The 25,854-nt window shown below is 39.1% G+C and overlaps 1 protein-coding gene across 9 annotated transcripts in view; it reads right to left on the bottom strand.

Annotated features, from left to right (window-relative positions):
- Window positions 1-25,854, bottom strand: part of FHOD3 (formin homology 2 domain containing 3) — a 525,593-nt gene that overhangs the window by 217,971 nt on the left and 281,768 nt on the right. Inside the window, exon 1 of one of the 9 annotated variants that reach the window (XM_057504130.1) lies at window positions 15,635-15,790. The exons of the other annotated variants lie outside the window; for them this stretch is intronic. The gene's annotated coding sequence lies outside the window, so the exon portion shown is untranslated. Of the gene's footprint in view, window positions 1-15,634; window positions 15,791-25,854 lie in introns of those variants that run through there. 9 annotated transcript variants of the gene reach the window in all.

Genomic DNA, 25,854 nt, shown 5'->3' with positions numbered 1-25,854 from the left:
AAAAGAATAAAATATCTAGGAATAAACCTAACTGAGGAAGTGAAAGACCTATACTCTGGAAACTACAAGACACTAATGAGAGAAACTAAAGAAGATACCAATAAATGGAAACACATCCTGTGCTCATGGATAGGAAGAATGAATATTGTCAAAAAGGCCATCTTGCCTAAAGCAATATACAGATTCAGTGCAATTCCTATCAAAATAACAACAGCATTCTTCAATGAACTAGAGAAAATCATTCTTAAATTGATATGGAACCACAAAAGACCCCGAATAACCAAAGAAATCCTGAGAAGGAAGAATAAAGCTGGGGGGGTTATGCTCCCTAGCTTCAAGCCCTACTAAAAAGCTACAGTAATCAAGACAATTTGGTACTGGCACAAGAACAGAGCCATAGACCAATGGAACAGACTAGAGAGCCCTGATATAAACCCAACCATATATGGTCAATTAATATATGATAAAGGAGCCATGGACATAAAATCGGGAAATGACAAACTCTTCAACAGCTGGTGTTAGCAAAACTGGACAGCTACATGCAAGAGAATGAACTGGATTATTGTTTAACCCCATACACAAAAGTAAACTCGAAATGGTTCAAAGACCTGAATGTAAGTCATGAAACCATAAAACTCTTAGAGGACAACATAAGCAAAAATCTTCTAAATATAAACATGAGCAACTTCTTCCTGATCGTATCTCCTCAAGCAAGGGAAACAAAAGCAAAAATGAACTCATGGGACTACATCAAACTTAAAAGTTTCTGTACAGCAAAATACACCATCAACAGAACAAAAAGCATCCTACAGTATGGGAGAATATATTTGTAAATGACATGTCCGACAAGCAGTTAACATTCAAAATATTTAAAGAACTTACATGCCTCAATACCCAAAAAGCAAATAACCCGATTAACAAATAGGCAGAGGATATGAAGAGACAGTTCCCCAAAGAAGAAATTCAGATGGCCAACAGACACATGAAAAGATGCTGCACAACACTAATCATCAGGGAAATGCAAATTAAAACCACAATGAGCTATCACCTCACACCAGTAAGGATGGCCAGCATCGAAAATACTAAGAACAATAAATGCTGGTGAGGATGTGGAGAAAGGGGAACCCTCCTACACTGCTGGTGGGAATGTAAACTAGTTCAACCATTGTGGAAAGCAATATGGAGATTCCTCAAGAAACTAAAAATACAAATAACATTTGACCAGGGAATCCCACTCCTGAAATTTACCCAAAGAATAAAACTTCTCAGATTCAAAAAGACATATGCACCCCCTATGTTTATTGCAGCACTTTTTACAATAGCCAAGAAATGGAAGCAACCTAATTGTCCATCAGTAGATGAATGGATAAAGAAGATGTGGTACATATGCATAACAGAATATTTTTCAGCCATAAGAAGAAAACAAATCCTACCCTTTGCAACAATGTGGATGGAGCTAGAGGGTATTATGCTCTGTAAAATTGGCCAGGCAGAGAAAGAAAAGTATCAAATGATTTCACTCATCTGTGGAGTATAAGAACAAAGAAAAAACTGAAGAAACAAAACAGCATCAGACTCACAGAACTCAAGAATGGACTACTGTTACCAAATAGAAAGGGATTGGGGAGGATGAGTGGGAGGGATAAGAGGGAAAAAGGGGCATTATGATTAGCACACACAATGTAGTGGGGGGCACAGGGAAGGCAGTACAACACAGAAAAGAGAAGTAGTGATTCTATAGCACGTTACTATGCTGATGGACAGTGACTGTAATGGGGTATGTGGTGGGGACTTGATAATGGGGTGAGTCTAGTAACCATAATGTTGCTCATGTAATTGTACATTAGTGATACAAAAAAAAAGTATGCCTGTCCCCCACATGCTCAAACTTTCTTTTTCAGTGAATACATGCTTTCAATCCACAGGGAAACATAAGGTTCAAGTGTACATCCCCAGGAAAGTTAATATAGAATTGATGCTATGGGACAGAGGTGCTAATGGAACTCCCAACAAGCATCTTCCCAGACCTTGAGAGGGGCCCTAGAAATGTTGTCTTATGGTCCTGTATTTTCATGCAATTTGTAAAAGGAAGGTTGTTTAACAGCAGTCAGTTAAGACGATGGTCCCTTTCTAAGCTGGCTCTCTCCCTCACATTTCATGTGGTAGATAGCAGGATGATCATGGGCATTTGGGAGATCCAGGGAAGGAAAAAGAAGTGGGGGGTTAGTGGGATGTATTTGCATAGTTTACAGTCTCTTTGGTATACACTCAGGTTTTTTTCAGGTCCTAAAAAAGGAATGACTTCCCAGAATACTCCTGCCACCCAGTGTGGAAACCAATTGGACTATGTGACCTGAGGGGCAAGCCTAGAGGTCACACTGCAATATGAATGCCATCTAATTGTGACGTGCCACAAGTATGTGAGTGAGTGCTTCAGATGGAAAGAGCCAGAAGTTTTTCTGATATACTGTCTTGCCAATGGGTTTTAGCCTCGAGCAATTTCACTATGGATTCAATGAGACTGAGGAATGACAATGGAACAAACACTCTTGGGGTGAAAGGGTTTATACCCAACTTTATTCCCACAGTGGCAGGTCAATCACTAGAATCCCATCCACTCAGAGCGAGTCTGCATGCAGCAAGCCGGCCTCCACCTCTTGGCCTCTCTGCCCCCACAACCATCTCAGTCTCTGTCCTTGGCGCTGCCACCACTCCAGCCTCTGCTCTCCTGCAGCCTTGCAGCCCTGCCACCATGTCACCCAGAGCTGAGCAAAGCTCTTTATATAGAGCCAATAACAACATATTGCTCACATGTGTGCAGTGAGCTAACCCATCAGGGCCAGGTGAGAATCCTGGCTGCAGGAGCCTTCACTTTTTCCACATACACTCTTCTAATTCCTATAGCTCCTGTATGAAAGAAAATAAAGAGGTTCTCCTTCATTTGAAAAAAGTCTTAGACATTTCCAAAAGATTACCATGAATGAGCCATGAAGATAAAAGGCACAGCTGAAAGCAAGGGTTGTCAAATTATGGTCCACCAATTATAGTCCATTGACTAAATCTGGTCCACTGCCTGTTTTTATAAATAAAGTTTTGTTGGGACACAGCTACACCAATTCATTTACATATTGCTGAGGCCTGCTTCTGCCCATAAAGGCAGAGTTGACTTGTTGCTTCAGAGGCCATGTGGTTCCCAAGGCCTAAAATAATAAAGAAAAAGGCTGTTGATCCCTGTTCCACTCTATCAATAGCACAAAACAAATTCTGATTAGTCATACAAGAGCTAAGACCTAAGTATCTTCCTGCTTTCTCTATAAATGCTACAAAATTACTGTAATATTAAGAACCCTGAAAGCATACAACCAAAAAATTGCAGGGAAAACTTTATTATAGAGGCATGTTAGCATGTTGACTAATAAAAATATGAAGTTACTTTTCTGGATTTTGATATGCTTACAGCACCTGTCCATCTTTAATAATCTATTATTTTGTTGTGATCTTCTCACTCTAAAATATTCACTCTTGTGGGGAAAATGGAAGCTCCTGTGGCCAGGATCCTCACCTGATCCTAAACTACTTAATGCTGTAATTGGCCTACTGCAAGGCTACTGCTTCCACATCCACAGGCAATATTATTGACTTAGTCACTATATAAAGAGCTCTGCCCACTGTTCTGGGTGGAGGCAGAGATGGAGGAGGATTACAGACCTGCAGACTGCTGGATGCAGATGTGATTCTTGTGCTTGACCTATTGCCAGGAGAATAAAGCTGGGTATAAACCCTTTTACCCTAAGAATGTTCCATTGTCATTTCTCTGTCTCACTGAATCCACAGTGAACTTGCCTGGGACTGAAACCCTCAAGCAGGACAACTCTGTACCCCAAGTCATATAAGATTCATGCCAATAAAAACTGGATATACACCTACTAATGCATAAAGAAGTGACAACTGCCCATTTCTGTGGACCTTTGTCACCCCCATACAGAGCTCTTCTTGAGTTTTCCATGGGTTGGGTGGCGGGGGGGACCTCTGATAGGGTGGAAGAAGCCTGTAGAGGAAGAAACTAGCTGGAGACAAGAGAGGTTAGAATAGGAACAATGATGGTAACCAAAAGACACACATCCTCAGGGAGCAACAACCTTACACAAGGAGGAAAAAAATCACTGTGCGGCTGTCTGAAACTTTAGTTCTGCCCAAGCAAGGTGCTAAAATGAAGCATAGGTAGTGGTACAGGGGAGTTTGAAGTATTGGCAGGGGCTCCAACAGAACAGTACGTAATTAGTAAACAATGATCACATGCAAATTGCAACTTATTAGCAAGGAGAAATGGATCAAGTCAGCTAGTCCTAGTTTAAAAGTTTCCTTCTGAGCTGAAGAGAGAATTGTGTGGAAGCAGGTGCTGCTGTTCATCTTTCCTCTGTCTTTCTGCTGAGACAAGAGAAGCAGCAGCTGGGGGAGGAATCCTGGTAGGACAAACAACAGCACTGTGTCGTCAGCTGGTAGGTGGTCTTGCAATAATGAGGTGATCAAAAATGGAGAGTTTTCTACATGATCATGCCTTGAAAAGTGAACAAGTCCCGGAAGAATCCAACTCCAAGAAACCATCAAGGAACATTAGGAAGTGATGACTGACTACAATCCAAGAAGATTGGAGAAGACAGTACTTTACAGTGTGTGAGGATGAGCAAGGTGGCTGAAGCCAGGTGATTCTCCCTGTCATGTGAAAGCACAGGTGGCAACAGGATAGGTTGCCAGAGAAGGAAAGACTGAAAGCTGAGCAGAGCACAGGGGCCTGGGTGTGAATGTGAGCATAGACAGGAAGCGCTGTGACTCAGTGGGGATGTGGCTGAGGTGACTTTGGCCTAAGGTGGGTCCAACAGGAAAATCCCTAGAGTCTCATATTTGGTGGCTTTATGCTTAATCACTTATAAATGATGCCAAAAAAGATACTGAAATTCTAAGAGACTGCCCTAATTCTAGATAAGGCACCTAATTCTACTAAGGCATACCTATACAGATTAACCATGAAAGTTCCAGATCGTCACTTAAATTTCAGTTAATCTGATTAGTAATGCAATCTGTGGTGCTTTTCTTTCATTAAGAATCACATAAAATGCTTTTAATTTGTAACTACAGATGTGAGTAAACCCCTTCTTCCAGAGAATAGGTAAAACAAAAGAGGTCATGAAGCTTAGCTCCATAAAACAGAATTATCAGCCTCATAAGCCTATAACTTCTCTCATATCAATATGTTCTAGCCTAGAGAAACTCACACATATGCACAAGGAGACGTATACAAGAATTTTTATAACACCAATGTTTGTAATGGTGAAAAACTGAGGCAACTTAAATGCCCATCAGTAGGAGATGGCTAGTGCAACTGTGTATCTATCCACAAATATGCCACACTACAATGAAAATACAAAATGTCTTTATACTTACCAAGCCACAAAAACAAACAAACAAACACGTAATACTCTTATAAAAAGTTTGGAAACATATACACAGCAGTCGGTAAGGATTAGAGATTAATATACATAGTAGGACAGCAGTTAGCTCTGGGGCGAGGAGAGGGAGGCAACTGCTACGCACTGGCAGGGGGGCTTCAGCTACATTGTTAATTTTGATTTCTTAAGGTTAAAAAGTATAATAATCTACAGGTATTTATGTCATTTCTCTTTATACCACTGTATGCTTTAAATATTTTGTAATAAATTAAAAAGAATAATTACCAAATAAATTCCAAATTGGTCATTTTAATACAATGATAAATATATTCTTCAGAGGAAAAATAGTCAATTCAATCTCCCTAAAATGTTATATCATTTTGCGTATTCTCTTTTAGTCTTTATCCATATGAATGTTTTATGAGGTTGTAATGATGACATTCCATGGAATATTTCAATATATCCTTAATGAACTTAATATTAAATATTAATCATTTTCAATGTTGAAATCTTTGAAATTGTCATTTTAAGTAAATCTCAAATGTTTCACTCCATAGATATGACTTAATTTAAACCACTCTCCTTTCCTCAACCATAGATTTCTTCGAGTCCTCCATTACAAAGAATGCTGTACAGAATATAACTGTGTGCATAATCTTTTTTCTTTTTAGAATTACTTTAAATATGTTCCCAGAGGTAGGACTATAGGCCAAAGTTTATTCATTCATTTGTGAATCACTGTATATTGTCAATACATTTTAAATATAAATGGTTGCAAGACTTATGCTTCTGGCCAAGATTGAGGAACAGGCATCAAATTTTCCCTTCTGCTTAAATCATACAAACTCAGTGTACTGCTTTGGGAAAATTCCCAGATCACGACAGGGAAAGGGACTCTAGGCAGAGCTAGGGAGTTATCAGATTCCCTGAGTTGGAAGACTTGAGAAAGCAAGCTAGATGGAGTTCACAGGACAGGATATGAGATAGAGCTGCCCAGAGAAAGCCATTGGAAATCTACAGAGGGGTCACCAGTCTGGGTCTTCAGCAGAGTATTAATCAGTGCATGCAAGTACCTGAGGCAAGGGAAAGAACCATCCAAAAGGATTGGAAGGAAAATACCCAGTGCTCATACAGGGCTATTCCCACCAGTCAGACTAGAAAATCTCATAATTCATGGAACACTGGGTACAGTGCTCAGTAGAATCTTGTCTTAGTCATGGGGAATTATTAGCCCAACACTAAAGGCTCCATGATAACACCTAACTTAAAAGCAAAATCCAAAAGGATCAAATTGTTTACAAGTAACTTAACTGTGTCCCAGGACAGCTTTACAAATATTCTAAGAAGAATACAAAAATATCCGCATGCCACAAGGTAAAATTCAGTTTCTGGAATTCAATAAAAAATCACCAAACATGCAAGAAGGGGAAAAATATGCCCCTAATTTGAAGAAAAAGTCATCAAAACTGAAACAGCACTGACACAGATATTAGTATTACCAGATGACATTAAAACAGGTATTATAACATTATTACATATATTCAAAAAGTTAAGTAGATATGGAAGATATTGAGGAGAACCAAATTGAACTCCCAGGTGAAAACCATAACTTCCAAGATAAAAATTACACTTGCTGGGATTAATGGCAGATTAAATACATATAAAGAAAAGTTTAGTGAAACTAAAGACACAGCAATAAAAGCTATCCAAAATGAAATACACAAAAAAACTTCAAAATAGAGCATCAGTGAGCCATGCAATATCTTCAAACATTCCAACATATGTATTGGAGTTCCTGAGGAGAAAAGACGGAGTGACAGAAAATATTTGAACAAATAACAGCCAAATATTTTCCAAATTTGATGAAAACTGTAAACCTATAAATCTAGAAGCTCAATAAACTGCAAGTAGAAGAAAACTATACCAATTCACATCATAATCAAACTAATAATTAATAATTAATAATCAACTTAATTGGTGATAAAAATATTAAGAGGGAAAAAAAGACATAACAGAGGACCAAAGATAATAATAACAGATTACTTGCCAGAGACCAAGGTAATGAGAAGATAGTGGAACAACATATTTAAAACACAGAAAGAAAAAAATCTGTCAGTCTAGAATTTTACATTCACTGTGTACATTTTTTTTTCTATGCTCTTTTGTACCTTTTTTTTTGTATCATTAATCTACAATTACATGAAGAACATTATGTTTACTAGGCTCCCCCTTCACCAAGTCCCCCCCACAAACCCCATTACAGTCACTGTCCATCAGCTTAGTAAGATGCTGCAGAATCCCTACTCATCTTCTCTGTGTTGTGCAGCCCTCCCCATGCCCCTCCCCACATTACACATGCTAATTGTAATGCCCCCTTTCTTTTTCCCCTCCTTTATCCCTCCCTTTGCACCCATCCTCCCCAGTCCCTTTCCCTTTGGTAATTGTTAGTCCATTCTTGGGTTCTGTGATTCTGCTGCTGTTTTGTTCCTTCAGTTTTTCTTTGTTCTTATACTCCATATATGAGTGAAATCATTTGGTACTTGTCTTTCTCCACCTGGCTTATTTCACTGAGCATAATACCCTCTAGTTCCATCCATGTTGTTGCAAATGGTAGGATTTGTTTTCTTTTTATGGCTGAATAATATTCCATTGTGTATATGTACCACATCTTCTTTATCCATTCATCTAAAGATGGACACTTAGGTTGCTTCCATTTCTTGGCTTTTGTAAATAGTGCTGCGATAAACATAGGGGTGCATCTGTCTTTTCAAACTGGGCTACTGCATTCTTAGGGTAAATTCCTAGAAATGGAATTCCTGGGTCAAATGGTATTTCTATTTTGAGCATTCTGAGGAATCTCCATACTGCTTTCCACAATGGTTGAACTAATTTACATTCCCACCAGCAGTGTAGGAGGGTTCCCTTATCTCCACAACCTCGCCATCATTTGTTGTTGTTTGTCTTTCCGATGATGGCGATCCTTACTGGTGTGAGGTGATACCTCACTGTGGTTTTAATTTGCATTTCTCTGATGACAAGCAATGTGGAGCATCTTTTCATGTGTCTGTTGGCCATCTGAATTTCTTCTTTAGAGAACTGTCTATTCAGCTCCTCTGCCCATTTTTTTTAAATTGGATTATTTGCTTTTTGTTTGTTGAGGTGTGTGAGCTCTTTATATATTTTGGATGTCAACCCTTTATTGGATCTGTCATTTTCGAATATATTCTCCCATACTGTAGGATAACTTTTTGTTCTATTGATGGTGTCCTTTGCTGTACAGAAGCTTTTCAGCTTGATATAGTCCCACTTGTTCATTTTTGCTTTTGTTTCCCTTGCCTGGGGAGATACTGTGAACATATTTTTTTTTAAGTGAGATAAAGACTTTTTCAGACATGCAAAGGTGAAATAATTCATCAACAGCAGAATGTACTACAAGGATATCCCTTGAGTAGAAGGAAAATGATGGCAGAAACATGAATCTACAAAAATAGAATAAAGAGCACTGGAAAAGATTACTATGTGGGTAAATATGCAATTTTTTTGTTAATATTTAATCTCTTTAAAAGATAACTGGCTGCTTAAACAGCAAAATAACAATATAGTATGGCATTTATAACATGTAAAACTAGAAGGCACAAAGACTGGTAGGGAAGAAATGACACTGTTACTGCAGGTTTCTTGGGTACATTAAGTAGCACAGTGTCATCTCCAGAAAGTCTGCAATGGATTAAAGATGTATACTAGGAATCCTAAAGCAACTACAGTAATAACAAAGAGAGTTGTAGCTAAAAATACAATGAAAGGGATTTAAAAAATCCTAAGAAATAAACCAAAACACAAGGAGAAGAGAGGAAAATGTGAAAAAGTATATATCTAGAATAAAAAACAAATACTTAAGTGATAAGTGTAACCCAAAGATATCATTAACCACATTAAATATAAATGTTCTGAACACTCAACAATTCAAAGTCTGATTATATTTTTTTAAAAAGCAAGACCCAAATGCTTTCTACAAAAACTTTTTCTATAAAGACAGAAATAAGATAAAAGGATGGAAAAAAGATAAACAATCCTAATATTAATCCAAAGAAAGCTAGACTATATTAATACCAGACAAGATAAATTTAAGATAAATGAATATTGGCAGGGATGAAGAATGTCATTTCAGAACAATAAAGGAGTCAATTTACCAAGTGGAAATAACAGCACTAAATGTTTATGCATGAAACAACAAAGCTACAAAAGTCCTAAAGCAAATGTTGACAGAACTGAAAGGAGAAATAGGATAACCCAATTGTAGTTAGAAACTTCAACACCATTCTCAAAGTACTCTATAGAATAAGTAAACAGAAAATCAGTAAATATATAGAAGACTGGAACAAAACTATCCATCAACTTAACCTAACTGACATTTATAGAATACTCCACCCAATAGCAGAATGCACCATGGATAGGCCATGGATAGGCCAGATTCTGACCTATAAAAATAGTCTCAATTAAAGGATTTGAGTCATACAAAGCATGCTGTCTGAATACAATGGAATTAACTTCTAAATAAATAACAGAAATATCTCCAGAAAATTCTCAAGTATTTCTATAATAAATAACATACTTCTAAATAACCCAAGGGTTAAAAAAGAAATCAAAAGGGAAATTAGAAAGTGTTTTAAAATGAATGAAATGAAAATACAATATATGAAAATTTATGAGATGCTGCTAAAAAGCAGTACTTAGAGGGAAATTTACAGCAAAGTCTGTATTTCAAAGGAAAAGAGGTCCCAAATCAATGACCTCAGGTTTCTCCCTAAGAAACTAGAAAGAGAAGAGCAAGTTAAACTCCTTGTTTTATAGTAAAGAGTAAATCAATGACATTTTTTAAAGGAAAACAATAAAGAAGACCAATCTGGTTCTTGAAAAGATGAATAACATTAATACACCTCTGCATTAGCCAGGTTGATCAGAAAAAGAGAGTAAACACAAATTACAATATCAGAAATGAGATAGATGACAGTACTACAAACTGTAGATATCAAAATGATAATAAGAAAATATTATGAACAACTTTGTGCTAAAAAGTGTTGACAAGATAAACGACATGGATAAAGTCCTTGAAAGACACAAACTAAAAAAGCCTCACTCAAGAAAAACTAGATAACCTGAATGGCCCAACATCTATCAAAGAAATAGAACGTAGTTACAATTTTTTCCGGAAAAGGATCTGCAGGTTCAGAGGGCTGTATTGGTGAATTCAATCAAACATTTGAAGATGAAAAGTGCCAATTCTACACAAACTCTTCCCAAAAAATGAGGAGAAAAATTTCCCAATTTATCCAATGAGACTAGAATTACCATAATAACAAAAATAAAGATATTAGAGGAAAAGAAAACTATAGTCCAATATCTCACATGAACATAGCTTCAGCAATAATAAAAATTCTTTTTAACAAATCAAACACAACAATATATTAAAAGGAAAATACATCATGACAAGTAGTTTATCTCAGTTTAACAATTTAAAAATGAAATCAACATAATACACCATATAAACAAACTTTAAAAAAATCATTTCCATATATGCAGAAAAATTATTTAACACAATCTAATGTGTATTCCTGACACAAACTCTCAGCAAAGAAGGAATAGAAGGGAACTTTCCTCAACCTGATAAAGTATATCTATTTTTAAAAAACCCTGTAGATAACATCTTATTTAATGGTTAAAGACTGAGTGGTTTCCTCTTAAGGTGTGGAAGACAATAATGTCAACTCTTATCACTTCTATTCAGCATTATTTGAACTTATAGTCAACACAGTAAGAAAAAATAAAAAAGCATCTAGATTGGAAAAGAAAAAGTTAAAGTGTCTTTGTTCACAGACAACATGATCATCTAGGTAGAAAATCCTACAGAAAAAGCTAGTAAAACTATTAAGTACTAACAAGGTTGCAGAATACCAGACCAATACACAAAATTCAGTTCTATATCTATGGAATAACAGTGAGCAATTAGAATTTAAATTTTAGAAAATACATTACAAATATGAAATGCTTAAGGATAAACTTCATAAAAGATGTTCATACTCAGAAGACTCAGTATTTTGAATATGTCAGTTTTCCCCAAATTAATCTAAAGATTCAATGCACTCCCAATCAAATCTCAGGAGGATTTTTTTCCCTAGAAATTAACAGACCAAATCTAGAATTCAGATGGAAATGCAAAGGATCTAATATGGGCCCTTTGAAAGAGAAGAACAAAAACTTGAAGACTTATACTACCTAACTGCAACATTTAGTATAAAACTACAATAATCAAGAGTGTGGTATTGGCATCAAGATAGACAACTGTTATCTTGATTTGATTGTGACCCATATATATAGGGACAGGAAGAGCCACACATATATGGACAACTGATTTTTAACAAAGGCTCAGAGATAATTCAATAGAAAAAAATGTAGTTGTTATTGCTTTTTTTCTTCAACAAATGGTGCTGAAACCACTGTTTATAACTAGAAAAAAAAACTTGATCCATACTGTATGCTAAGATTAAGTCAAAATAGATATAAATTTAAAATTTAAAACTATAAACTTAGAAGAAAACATTGAGAAAATCTTTGTGACCCGAATTAGGTAAAGATTCCTTAGAAATGACATTTAAATATACAGTCCATAAAAGAAAATTGACAAATCAGATATCTTCAAAATTAAAAACATTTGCTCTTTAAAAGGCATCATTAAGAAAATGAAAAGACAAGCCATAGACTGGGGGAAAATATCTGTAAATAACATATTTGATAAAGACCTTGTATCTGAAACATATGAAGAACTCTCAAAACTCAAAAAAAAGTAAGAATTAAAATTAACAAAAATAAGAAACAGACAATTCCATTTAAAAACTGATAAAATATTTGAACAAGCAATTCACCCAAAGAAGATGAATGGCAAATAAGCACATAAAGATGTTCAACATCATTAGTCATTAGGTGAATTCAAATTAATAACCATTGAGGTACTACTACTCACCCATTAGAATGGCTAAAATTAAACAGCCTGGCCATACCCAGCATTGGAAAGGATATGGATAGACTAGACTCTTATACAATAATGGTGGGGATATAACTTGTATAATTTCTTTGGAAAAGTTTGGCAATCCTTCAAAAAGTCAAACATCTATCTTATGATTCCATGATTCCCTCTTAGGTTTTTACCACAGCATATGTCTACAGAAAAACTCATACACAAATGTTCACAGCAGCTTTATTTTAAATTGTCTAAAACTGACAACACCCGAATGGCCATCAACAGATGAACAAATAAACAAATTGTGGTATATCCACACAATAGGATGCTACTCAGCATAAAAGGAGTGAACTATTAATAACGTGCAACATGGATGAATTTCAATAATTATGTGAGTGAAAGAAACCAGACAATAAAAGAATGTGTAATATGTGATGCAACTTACATAAAATTTGAGAGAATACTAACTAATCTATGGTGGTTTCCTAGGAAACGATGGGTGGGGTCAGGGATGAGAGGGACCACGATCCTTTGTGACCTGAGGAGACTGTTTGAAGTGGCAGATACATTCACTATCTTGATTGACATGATGGTTTTGCCAGTGTATACATATGTAAAAACTTATCAAATTGTACACTTTAAACATTTATCACTTATTGTATGTCAGTTTGAACCCTAAAAGTGTTTTTGAAATATCAAAAAAGAAATATTCTACAAAACCTAAAGGAAACACTAGCATAAGAAATACACTTCCCTCAGCAAATCAGTTTGAAGTTTCTTGCAATCTCTCTCAGTAATACTTGAATTCCCAGAACTACCTGGTACCTGGCAATTTGTTGACTTTCATTTGCTCAGTGAATGAACAAACTTTATTTTTAGACACCTGTCAAACCCAAATTTCACTCCTCCTCATTAATCTTTTGTTTTGCTCCAAAGCCTACCTTGCAGCGACCTACTTCATGAAGGAACTGGTTGCCCAGGTGCCCCACTCTGGGCTCAAGCTGAGGGCTGGCACATCACCACAGGGAGGAAAGAACACAAGATGTATGAAGCTCTCAGCTGGTGACCAGCTCCCACAAATGTTACCTCCCTCTCTGAATATTTCTAGTTTTCTGCTCACCCATGTTCTTTCTCTCACCTTTTATTTTATTGTATTTGTAGAAATAAATGTTTACACTCCTTGTTCTTGGTTTTAAAATTAGATGGTTTAACCTGTTATGAGTTTACATCACAGTAAGAACAAATAAGACAGAATAATACTCTCTTCTTCTTTTCCTTGTTCTCCTGTATGTCTTGGCTATTATGTTTTGGAACAATTGTCTTTAAGAGAGTGAAGGGAATGGGGAGTCTCCACCCCAGTCAGTGCATCAGACCCTGGATTTAACCTGTGCAATAGACCAGCCCCCACTCCGCCTGGGACTTGGCCTTTCTTGCCCATACGATCTTGTGTCCACTGTTCCCACAAGGATGTCACTCCCCTCCAGCGTCATTTTACTTGCACGCAGGGTTAAAGGGGACCAGGTTGAAGGCTCTCCCAGGAGAATGGCTTAGGAATGTAATGGATCAGCTCTGTGAGGCAACATAAGTCAACACTTCAGTCTAGAATCCATATGTCATGGGCAGTACTGCTGTAAATGGCTAGATCACATTTCTTGATATGAGTTTCTATGCTGATTTCCCCATAAATGAAAATAATGGATGTTTGAGGGAGCCAGCATTTGATACTCAAACAGAAGCATTAAGCGTGTGTTCACTGCTAACTTCCTCATGCCACACAAGCTTGTGTCTCCTACAGCACCTGATAAACATTTTACCAGATGCTCCGCGTGAGCCAGGACACTAGTGCACAGCACATATGCCCATCCATGTCAGTGAATTTGAGATCCTAAAGTCCAAGTTAAAAACAACTTGCTTCATCTTGTGAGAGGAGAATCTGGACTCTCCTTAATGACCGTTCCAGCCTGCCCCTCTCCCTTCCTGCTCCTGGATTTGGAACATAGGGAACTTCCTAGAGTTGGTCATTAGGGCCACTATCTCTGAAGAAAACAATAGACAACATCTGAAAAACTGCTATGCTCCTACAAGAGCCATTCCCTGCTGCCAGCACCAAAGCTGAAACTGGCTGACCACTGCACCCATGTTTAAAGTTGCTCTGAGGCTGCCTGGGTCAAGTTATTAAGTGAAATATCAAAACTCTGAAGCAGAAATGACAGGAATTAGTGCAAAGAAACAGAAAATTTTAAGTAATACACAGATGTAGAATAAAAACAGCCAAAATGCCACTAAGAAACTGAGCAGGAAGTATATCCTAGGGGTAGTAAGTAATCCTGACTTGTGGTAACATGAAGACAGAGGATTACCGGAAACTTCTGAAGATGAAGAGCAGTGGAATGACAGCCTAAGGGAAAGGCACTGAAGGGCTTCTCATACAGTCAGCTCTGGCACTTACTTCTGCAGGAGGAAAACCTGCTATGACGCACAGATTTGACACAGATTTCACACTACTTCATTCCCAGAGGCCAGCTTATAATATGCATGGAGGGGCCCTATACAGTACTTAGGAGTTTCTAAGGCAGCCCTCAGCAGTGCCTCACAAGAGCCAGCTCTGTACCCTGCTTTCCTGACAGCCATAGAGTCTGCATACCTCACACCGATCACCACTGTATGCCCTGGTCCTGGCTCACTGAGCACAGAATGAATTTTTGTTGACCAAAGGCAGGAGGGAGAGTGAGGGGAAAGGAAGACTGAGCATAGATTAAGTTTTTAATTCTGAAGCCTCAAGTAAAAGTTTGCATTACTAAATCTAATACTGTCCTAGTATATACAACACTGAGATAATCTACAAGCACTGCTTCATTGAATCCTCATGACAACACGAGGTAAATAGCATTATTAGCCTAGTTTTTAGAGATAAGAAAACTAGATTTAAAAATTTAAGTTATTTGCCCAAGAGTTTAAGAAATCCCAGCTTCTGAAGTTAGGCTGTTTTGTATCCAATCATTAAGTTAAAATCATCTGTAAAATTTCTCTCTAGAGATTTACATATAGCTGAAAAAGTACCCATCACACCGTTCAAAGAAAATGCCGGGGAACATGCGGGAGGAGACACCCGGAGGTACGCAGGAAAGGGGTGTGTTGGCTGCCGCGCGTCAGCTTGTCCACCAGCACTCACCTGGCTTTCAGGTGGCCTCCAAAACACGTACACTGCCCCACAACTCTGGCTGGTTGTCCTTGGCTTTTTCAATCTGTGGCCAACTTTCAGCTCACCAAAACTTTTCCAAGTCCAGAGGCAGTGGGGTAACTGGTTACTGTGACTGTGACAGGGCACTGTGGCGTCTGCAGCCACCCAGCCTCTGAGTGACTCAGGTGCTCGGCGCCTCACAGCAAGAGCTGACTCCAGACGCAACCTGATTCATCAGGCCCGAGGATGCCTGGGCTTTGGTCCCAACTAATAAAGCATTTACCTACAGACAAGATGCATTTAGACAGGAAACAAATAAGAAGAAGTAAAAGGAAAGGCAACCAGCGATGAGCAAATGGTATATGCTCTTCATCATTAACTCATGAGGGTGGCACTGCAATAGAAGCTGGGGGGATGCTGGGTAGGGCAGCTGTGCCAGCTTCTTGTACTAACATACCAATCCACATCTCTCCTTAGTAAGTCTGGTTAGGAGCCTGTCTTCAAGGATAGCACACTACTTGCTCTAATAATCAAGGGAGAGATTGCAAAAATATATGGATCTACCTCTTTATAGAAAACAGCCAGAGAATTTCTCATTCACACAACATATTTGATGAACACCTACTATGTTCCAAAGCCTATAAAAAGACTTTAAAACAATTTTATGTTTTGCACAAAGATTTATTTTGCTACAGCTATATTCAAATCCCTCCCCTAGCCCTGGACAATTAATCTGTGTTTGAGCCATAAAGTGCTCAGCTTCCATCACAGAGATAACTGAGAGAGATTAGAAGCATGAACTTTTTCCATAAACACTTATATTTTAAGAAGTAGAACTGTTTTTGAAACACTAAGCATCGGCACTATTTCCACATACTATTGAAAGGGTAGACAGTGCAAGCTTCGGGGAGAACAAGCACCTTGTTACATTTGGGTACCTTTCTCCACAGCACTCACCTGGACCTCACCTTAATGCCAACACACCTGACCTGTTCCTTTACCTCCATCAGACTCCCCAGTGAGTGGCAAGGCTCCAGAACCTTAGTGCGGCTTGGCTACAAAAGCTTTTCAGCATCTAGAAACTCTAAGACTGTTCTCTTTTGCTCATCCTAGGTACACTAACTGATTAGAGTTCCTTCTTGGTTCAATGGGCTGCTCTTCCCAAGCACCCTGAACTTCCCTCTCTGGACATAATCAGGAAGAGTGCATAGGTAATAGCATACAGTCTGACCAGGCTATCAAGGAAAACACGCAATTTAATTTCTTGACCACAAGTTTCTCTGCTGCTGGATTTCTCTAAAAGGGGAATGAATGTATCAGCCACAGTTCTGAGAAACAGAAGCAATAGGAGATATATAGATATCTATATATCTATCTGTATATACCTATATAGACACATAGAGAGATTTATTTCAAGGAATTGGCTCATGCAGTCATGAAAAGCTGCAGGGTGGACTGGCAGGTTAAAGACCCAAGGGTCATCTGCTGCAGAATTCCCTCTTGCTTGAAGGAGGGGTTCAGTCCTTTGTTCTGTCCAGGTTATCAATGGATTGGATAAGAACCACCACATTATGAAGGGTAATCTGTGTTCTCAAAGTCCTATGACTTAAATACACCCTCATTCAAAACACCCTTACAGAAACATCCAGAATGAGGTTTGACCACATATGTGGGCACTGTGGCCCTGCCACATTGACACATAAAATTAACCAGCACAGGGAGCTAATACACTCTATTTTCCCCCAACTCACCTTTTTTGTGCTTCCAGATAAATTTTTTTTTAATATAATAATATGTCTCAGCAATACAGGTATCTCTAGTAACTTCAAAGTTTTTATAAACCATCTTTGACAACTTACAATTCACACAAATCTCAAGTCTAACATTTTTTTCTAAATATCTTTTTAGAAACTTTTGGAAATAGGCAAAAAAAAAAGTATTTTAAGAACAGAGTGGATATTTTTCCAACACAGTTCCTTTTCAGCACATTGATTCTGGGGAAAATGATAATTCAAGAAGCACCACATGTATTAGCAGGTAAAAGGGTAAATGCCAAAGTCAAGAACCTAGTTCAGAATACTCAAAGAAACTAAATGGCCTTTCCTTTAACTTTTTTTTATTTTCGTTTTTAGAAAATATTAGTGTGAAATGGTTACTACTATTTTTCTTTGAATTTACCAAAAACTAATGCTAATATTTTAAATCCATAAAAATGTTAAAGAGATTTGAGCCTATAAAAGAGAGAAAGGCACCTCCACCCCTACTTGCCTTGACATCCAAGAGATGAATAGTGCATTAAACATGAAAATCATGATGGGTTGTACTTCCTGCTCCAGCTCTGATCCATCTAGCTTTCATAGGGCATCTGTTTCCATAAAAAGACAAGGATGGTACTAACTCTACAAAGAGCTATGGGGAAACCCATTAAATCATATTCATTAAAAATAGTTCTATCCATAGTACAACGGCCTTTTAATTCCAGCATTATAAACTAGGAACCAAGTTCCCATTTGTGAAACAGCTTTGATGTGGGGCAGGTAAAGACTTCACGGGCAAGGATGGATATTTTCTGGGAGCCTTTAGATACTGGCCCGTGTCTTCTACCTAACCCTCAGGCTAGTGCACTAGTAAAGGGTACTTCATATGCCTAGAGTGCTGTTATCTAAAGATCTCTAAGTACTTAAAAGAAAGGGCATTAATTTCTCAGAATTCTCAAGGGGATAACCTGGAGATTTAGCTCAGTTCAATTCTGAGGCTCAATTCCAATTCTGTCCCATAAAAAAGCACATTAGATTAACTGCCAACTTTTAAAAGGTTAAACTTTAAAAAGGTTTTAGGAAACTATGGACCCAGAACCTCAACCGTGTAACAACCTTCCTGTTATCCTAATGTCCTGGGGCTAGTTCAACATTTTACTGGCTTATCTGATTAACTTCTCACTTTATTTGGAATGAATAAACACACATACAGCTATATCTTGTTTTGAATTTCTGACTGCTAAAATTGAAAGCAAAGAAATAAACTTACAGCAACATTTCTTTTAATAATCTCCCTTTGAAAAGCGACATTAATAGGAAAAGAAACAAAACAGAACCAAAAGCACTTCCTGTTGGTCAGGACAAGCCAGTCTGGAGAAAAGGGTTAAAGAAAGAGAGGCCAAGTGAATGGGAGTGGGATTAAGTGTGCTCTGACCCTCCCAAGTCAGGCCTGGAAAAAGGGCCCCACAGGGAGTGGCTGGCGGCTGGGGATTGGGAAGGGGACACTTCCAACTGCTTCCCTGAAGGCTGCTCTCTAGCCAACCAGGTCTTCCTGTCCTCACTTTATGCAACTCTCCTTTCTCCTTCTTACTCCTCCAGCCTACCTTCTCCCTGATGCCTCCCTTGATCATGGGGTACCACTCAGTACACAGAACTCAATCAGGCCTGAATACAATAGCACTATCAGTTATTTTAAAACATTAGCTTCATTTAACCAGCACCAACCAGCACCAACTCCAGGTCGCATTTGGCACCATGACCACCCTCTCTCCAAGTGCATCTTTAAACTGTCTGTGAAAGATCTGGCTTGGGCAACCCCAATCTCTGGTCATAAGGATGCCTGATACAGCAATGAATGATGTTTGTTCCATCAACTACTGAACTTTTAGCCACCATGGTTCTGGGAGTCATTCCAAAAAGAAGAAATGTTGGTGGAAACTATGTGTGCTGCTCTGAATGTTGACAAATATAAACAATTGGATACTATTGCCTTGACACTCAACCTTACCACCTTAATTGGCACCTGGCCCAATTGGACATACTTGAGATGCAGAATTTCTTCCTTTCTTAAAGGCCCTACAAGTCTGCCTAACATTTCATGCCAACTCCATCCCACGCCGGCAGTTGTGTGTGTCATCGAGGAATATGCTTTGATCTATGGAAAGCATGCTTGTTGGAGCAACATAATGAAAGGGATTGTTATTTAAATACAGGCTACATGAAGCCAGAGGCAGCAGAAAACATTCGGCAGGGCCTCTCTCTGTTCAAGTCTAAGGCTACACCGGGATGTAAAGAGTGGCACCCCCACTGCCACTAGTACTCAGAAATAGTACTCTCCCTGAGATTCCCCCCATTTTGGTTCATTGCCGTTCTCCATTCTGGGGACTTTAACAAGCACATCATCCTCAAATCCTACCATTCCCATTCTGGAACTAATTATTAGTTTAGAATACTAATTATTCTAAGGGACAAAAATTCCAAGAGATAAAAACAATCCCAGGAAATTATGCTTTTAAAAGGTTAAACTTTAAAAAGGTTTTAGGCAACTAAGGACCCAGAACCTCAGCTGTGTAATAAACTTTCCGTTATCCTAATGTCCTGGGGCTAGTTCTACATCTTACTGGCTTATTTGATTAACTTCTCACTTTATTTGGAATGATTAACACACATACAGCTTTATTTTGTTTTAGATTTCTGACCGCTAAAATTGAAAGCAAAAAAATAAACTTATGGCAACATTTCTTTAATGGTCTCCCTTTGAAAAAGCGAGATTGATAGGAAGAAAAAACAGAACCAAACACACTTCCTGTTGGTGAGAAATTTTCTCAAATAGTGAATAATTTTTTCAATAGTGAAGATTGATAAATGGTCCATTTTAAGGTTTTGTTACCCCTGATTCCACCCACCTAGTAATGGATTTCTTTAATCACAATTTGGCCAATGGCCTTGATATGCCATTAAAAGGAGCCTTGGAGTGCCCGTGTCTGCCATCACAGACACCACCTCTACAACACTGCTGACAGACAGTCACCGAGTCTCTGCTCGACACTCTACGCGTGTTGGAGCAATGGGAGAACCTGTTCACCTCTCTGGACAGAGACCAGATTTCCAGTGAGCCCCAATCTCATTCCAGATACTTTCCATCCACTAGCCATGGTTTTGGCTTTAGAATGTACACATAGCATAATTCCATGTCTTCTATATTTGTGAATTCTTCAAAAAAAAGTCATAGCATGACCTCCCTTGGCAAACTTGCCCAGGTTCCATCAACGGATCATGTCCTGGATGCCAGCCAGCTCAGCCCTTGGATCTAAAGTGCAGAAAATACTCAAATGGATGTAATCATCACAGACAGCGTGAAGACCATGGTGTCTCTCCATCAGACAAAACAGACGATTAGTGCAGCCATACTGCTTGTGGGTTTGTTTGCTGCAGGGTTGAGTGGGGATGTCTTTTTTAACAGCTAAGTGACAGACAATGCCCACTGATTTCTTTCCTTTTAACTTCTTATATTGAAATATAAATACACAGGAAGTTACAATGGTCGTAGAGAGGTTCCAGACACTCTTCAAAGTCTCCCTCAATAGTCCATCTCACAGAGCTATAGTACAACATCACAACCATGTTCACCTTGCTTTAACGTGTGTGGATAGTTCCTTATTTCATCACAAGTGCAGATTTGTGTCACTATCAGCACAGGATAGAACAAATCCATCACCACAAAGTTCCCCTGTGCCACCTCTTCACGGGCACACTCACTTGCTTATCCCACCTGCACCCTTCCAACCCCCTGCAGCTCATTTTTAATCTCTGTAATAGTGTTGTTTCAAGAGTGCTATACACAGTTTGTGACCTATTGGGATTGGCTTCTTCCAGTCATCACAATGCCCTGGAGATCCATCCAAGATGTTTGGGCCACTGTTTTTATTGCTGAGGTTGGACGCTATACACTGTGTTTAAGACTGAGGGACAACTGGTCCATTTTACTGAAGTTGTCAAATCTGTATGTGTGGAGCTGTTTGTAGTACTCCCTTATTACTCATTTGATGTCTGTAAGGATATCCCCTGTTTCAATCCTGGTATTAATTTGTTTCTTCTCTCTTTGTCACTCTTGCTAAAGATTTATCAGTTGTATTGATCTTTTCAATTAACCAGCTTTTTGCTTCATTGATTGTCTCTATTGTTATTCTGTTTTAAACTTCATTGATTTCTCCTTTTATTTCTTTCCTTCTTCTGCTTGTTTTATGTTTATTTTACTCTTATTTCTCAAGCTTCTGGAGGTGGGAACATAGATTATTCATTTCACACTTTTCTTATATTTTGATGTAATTATTTAGGTCTATAAATTTCCCTCTCACACAGCCCTTACTGCATCCCATAAGTATTGTTACGTTGGATTTTCATTTTCACTCAACATGTATTTTTTTATTTCCCTTGAGACTTCCCCTTTGATTTATGGATTATCTAGAAGGTTGTTGTTTAGTTTCCAAGGGTTTGGATATTTCCACATTATCTGTCATTGACTTCTAGGTTGATTCCACTGTGGCTGGAAATGATACTGCATGATTTCAGTTTCTAGATTTGTTGAGATTTGTTTTATGACCCAATATATAGTCTCTCTTGATATACATTCCTTGTTTCTTTGAGAAGATTGTTTTCTGCTGTTATTGCAGTGTTCTGTAAATGTTTGATGGTGTTATTGAATTCGTCTATATACTTGCTGATTTTCTAATTGTTCTATCAATTGTTGAGAAAGGGGTACTGAGGTCTCCAGCTATAACTGTAGATTATCTATTTGTCCCTTCAGTTTTATCCATTTTTGCTTCACATATTTTATAGCTCTGTTGTTTCATGAGTACACGTTTAGGATTGCTGTGCCTTCTTGGTAGACTGAATTTTTCATTGTTACATAGCATCCTCTTCTGTCTCTGGTAATTTTCCTTGCCTTATTAAACCAAGTAGTAGTAAAAATCCTTCCTGTCCACTTGGTCTCCTCTGGCAGCCACAGCCAGGAGGAGGAGGGGCACCTCATTGCCACCAGATAGGAGTAAATGCCCAGATTCCCCATGCTGTCTCCACTGACTCCCAGGGGAAGGGAGACTCCTACTGCCAGAAAGGGATCAATGCCCCAGCTCCCCATCTGACAACAGGGAGAAGTGTTAAGAGGAGACCAGATGTGGTTGTGGAGAAACCAGAGCAAAAGTTTGACACGATGGTGACAAATGGGATGCCAAGAAAGCTGGAGAGTTTGGGGTCCTTGGGCTTCAGCACTAGTGAAAGATAGGGAGTCTCTAAGGCCTTCAGAGGCCAAAGCCCCCAGCCCTGAAATGAAAGCATGATGGTGGGTGAGGGAGGAGGAGCTGCTATTGTGTCTACAGTGAAGACAGGCCAGCCTGACTGCCCAGCAAACATGCTGCAGCCTGAAGACTAACCCTGAGGCAGCAGCAGGCAAGTAAGCAGAAGCCTTGGCTTTAGAACAGGGAGGGTGAGGGGCCTGCACTTAGGGGAAACCAAGGCCACATCAGGTTTCAGTCAGGTTAGAACACTTTAATCAAGCTCTGCTGTGGTTCTCTAAGTTTCCCTTTCTTTACTTTTGTTTTTCTTTCATTTTTTATTGTTATTTCTAGGAAAGGTTCCACTTGAAAAACCATTTTAGCTGAACTAAGGGATAAAAAGACTATTTCCTGGGCATTTGTATTGAGGCCAGGATAGCTAGCAGAATTGGTGTGTCCCAGCTGGCCAGGTGTGATGCAGCCTTCATGCCTCAAAAGCAGGCAAATGTGTGGGAACAAGGCCTTCCCTCCTCCTCCCTGCTTTCATCCTCACCAGGATGCTGTGTGGCCAGCTCTGCTGCCAGCAGGGAGCCTGTTCTCAGGGCAGCTTCTCAGGCAGGTGGCTGTAGTCACAGAAGCAGGGCAGAGGCACATACACACATGTGGGCCCTGCATGGGGCCTATATGGAGAAAACACAAGGGAACTACCTGTGCACGTAGCAGGGAGAGCTCAGGGAGTAACCCAAGTCCACAGCCAACTATAAATGCCCAAGTCAGAGCACTGGGGCACTGACTTCCTTAAAACCATTTTTGTCAATGACAGGAAGTCACCAAGACTTTTTTGTAAAATTACACAAACACACAAAGCAATGGTTTAAAATCCAAGTGTCACAAAGTTCATAAACATTAAGAGGCCATTAAGTTTAGATAAAATTGTGCCTGTGTAAGACCAGCCAGGTGCCTTGGCCCCATCCCTGAGGAGTGACGAATTTTCTAAGCAAATCATTTGTACAAATCGGGAGTCAGCAAACCACAGCCCATGGGCCAAATCTGCTTCCCCTCCTGCTTTTATACAGACTGTGAACAAAGAACAGTTAGGTTTCATTTTGTTTTCTTTTTTACAGATAAATATTTACACTCAATCTGATCATCAAAAACACTAATTTTGAACCTCAGTTAAGTGGAATGTTATCTCCTCCACCACAATTCCATTCATATCATAAGAAGGCCTGAGTATAAACACTGTACTCAGTTGTAATTATTATATTATGAGCTCAATCAATACAATCTGCAAATCGGCCTTCTCTCCTAATAGACGTGCCCACTGAATAGACTTGATTTTGCCTCTTGGTCCACAATGCCTAAAATACTTACTTTCTGGCTCCCCACAGAAAAAGTTTGCCAACCTCTGCCATGAATTAATAATGTAAATAAAATGGCAAAACAAAAGTCTGAAATATTGTTAAAGCTGCCATACCAACAAAATAACATGAGTTTTAAATACTTAACTGTTCATTAAAGCACAATTAAGCAGCATTGAATGTGCCTACGTAACTCCGTAACTTTAAGGGAACAGGTACATTTATTTTAAACTATTCTCTAACTCAAACTTTTTCCATTTAAGAGCCCTTCTCTTTTCAGGCAAAGTGAAATAACATGGGGCTTGATTAAAGGAATTCCCACTAACTGCTTTCCTCACTGACTCAGCTTTTTACTTTTGATAGCCTTTTTTTATTCAGTCCTCAGATTAATCCTTTACTTCTGAAAGCAACTGGGGGTGACTGAGGAAGGGAGAGGGGCAAAGAGTGAGCAGAGGAAGCAGAGAGCTGGAGAGCAGACCCCAGCATGGGCTTGCAGGCCCCCAGGGGCAAGCAGGGTGAGAACCCCTGGCCCAAGGACCCAGTCTGGGTCATCTAATCTGGGATGAGATTGTTGGTCTCGGAGTGCTTGATACTCGCTCCCTGAGGATGAAAGCTACACACTTAACTTAAGCAATTGGCCAATTTACTGAGCCTTGAGTATTAGCTCACAAAGCAATGTCTCCAGCACCCCTGTTTGGGAAATGCCAAGTTTGTTTGTTTGTAACACTGGTATTTTTCAATCTGAAAAAGTAGGATTCCTAGGGTAGCAATGGTATGGCATTTGAAGGAACAAATGGGACAAGTTGGTAAAACAAGAAAAACACGATAAAGACATCAAAGTGGCCCAGACTGGCCCAGTAGGGTCTCCGTGCTGCACTGCCCCATGCTGGGTTTCACAGATGGTCCTGAGTGTTTGGAATGGCCTTCTGAGGACAGCATGTTTATATAGTCAAGTGAAAGCTTGACCTGGAGTTTGAAAGTTAGCTTCAGGAAAACAACCCTCTCTCTTGTGCTGGGGGTGTCTCAAGAGACACTTGGCTCTGTAGAGCTTTGCAAAATGGGGAAAAGCTTGGAAAGTAAGTGACTCAGCTCCCCCCCACCCCGACATCTTTTGAAGGTATGCAGGGTACCTTCAAAGGTACTAACCAATAACAACTCAAGGCAATTCAATAGGCAGATGCTGACTTATGACCCACATTAATGAAATTCCATCTCTGATGGTCATCCAGGGTGGGGACTGGCCCCTCCCAGGACCAGCTGCAGGAACATCCTTCTTCCATATCACCCTGTGCTTAATGTCTACCCTGTCTCAGCCACAGCTAGCCATGAGCAGCTGCCCTCCTTTCTCACTCCTAGAAAAGATGGCACAGTGTCTACCAGGGACAGGCAGGAAGGCCATCCTGGCTTAGCTGCAGACCTCTGCTAAACCCCAGAGAACAGGCAGCGGAGCTGTGACTGCTGTGACTGATATAGCCAGCTGTCACGAGAATGGGGATTAGAGTTGCTGTTCCCCACATCCAAGGCCAAGGGGAGAATATCACAATGATGTGGATTCCAAAAAGGATGGACTTTTATTGGTCAGAAGCACCCAAAACTGGGATGGGTCACCATTCCAATGGTACTAAGTGTCCTCTAACTGGAGGTAGGAGACTCACCAGTCATGGACGGGAAGTTAATTCAGATGACCCTATAATTCTGGCATTCTTAACACTTGGGAAAAATATTTCTCAAAAATATACAAGCATTTTAGATATATATCACAATATTCAGTTTCCCCCTGTCCTTACATACATACATACACACACACACACACACACACA

The sequence above is a fragment of the Manis pentadactyla genome, chromosome 6 (genome assembly GCF_030020395.1).
Source record: "Manis pentadactyla isolate mManPen7 chromosome 6, mManPen7.hap1, whole genome shotgun sequence".
Lineage (NCBI taxonomy): Eukaryota > Metazoa > Chordata > Mammalia > Pholidota > Manidae > Manis > Manis pentadactyla.
This window is presented reverse-complemented; position numbering and strand designations above follow the sequence as displayed.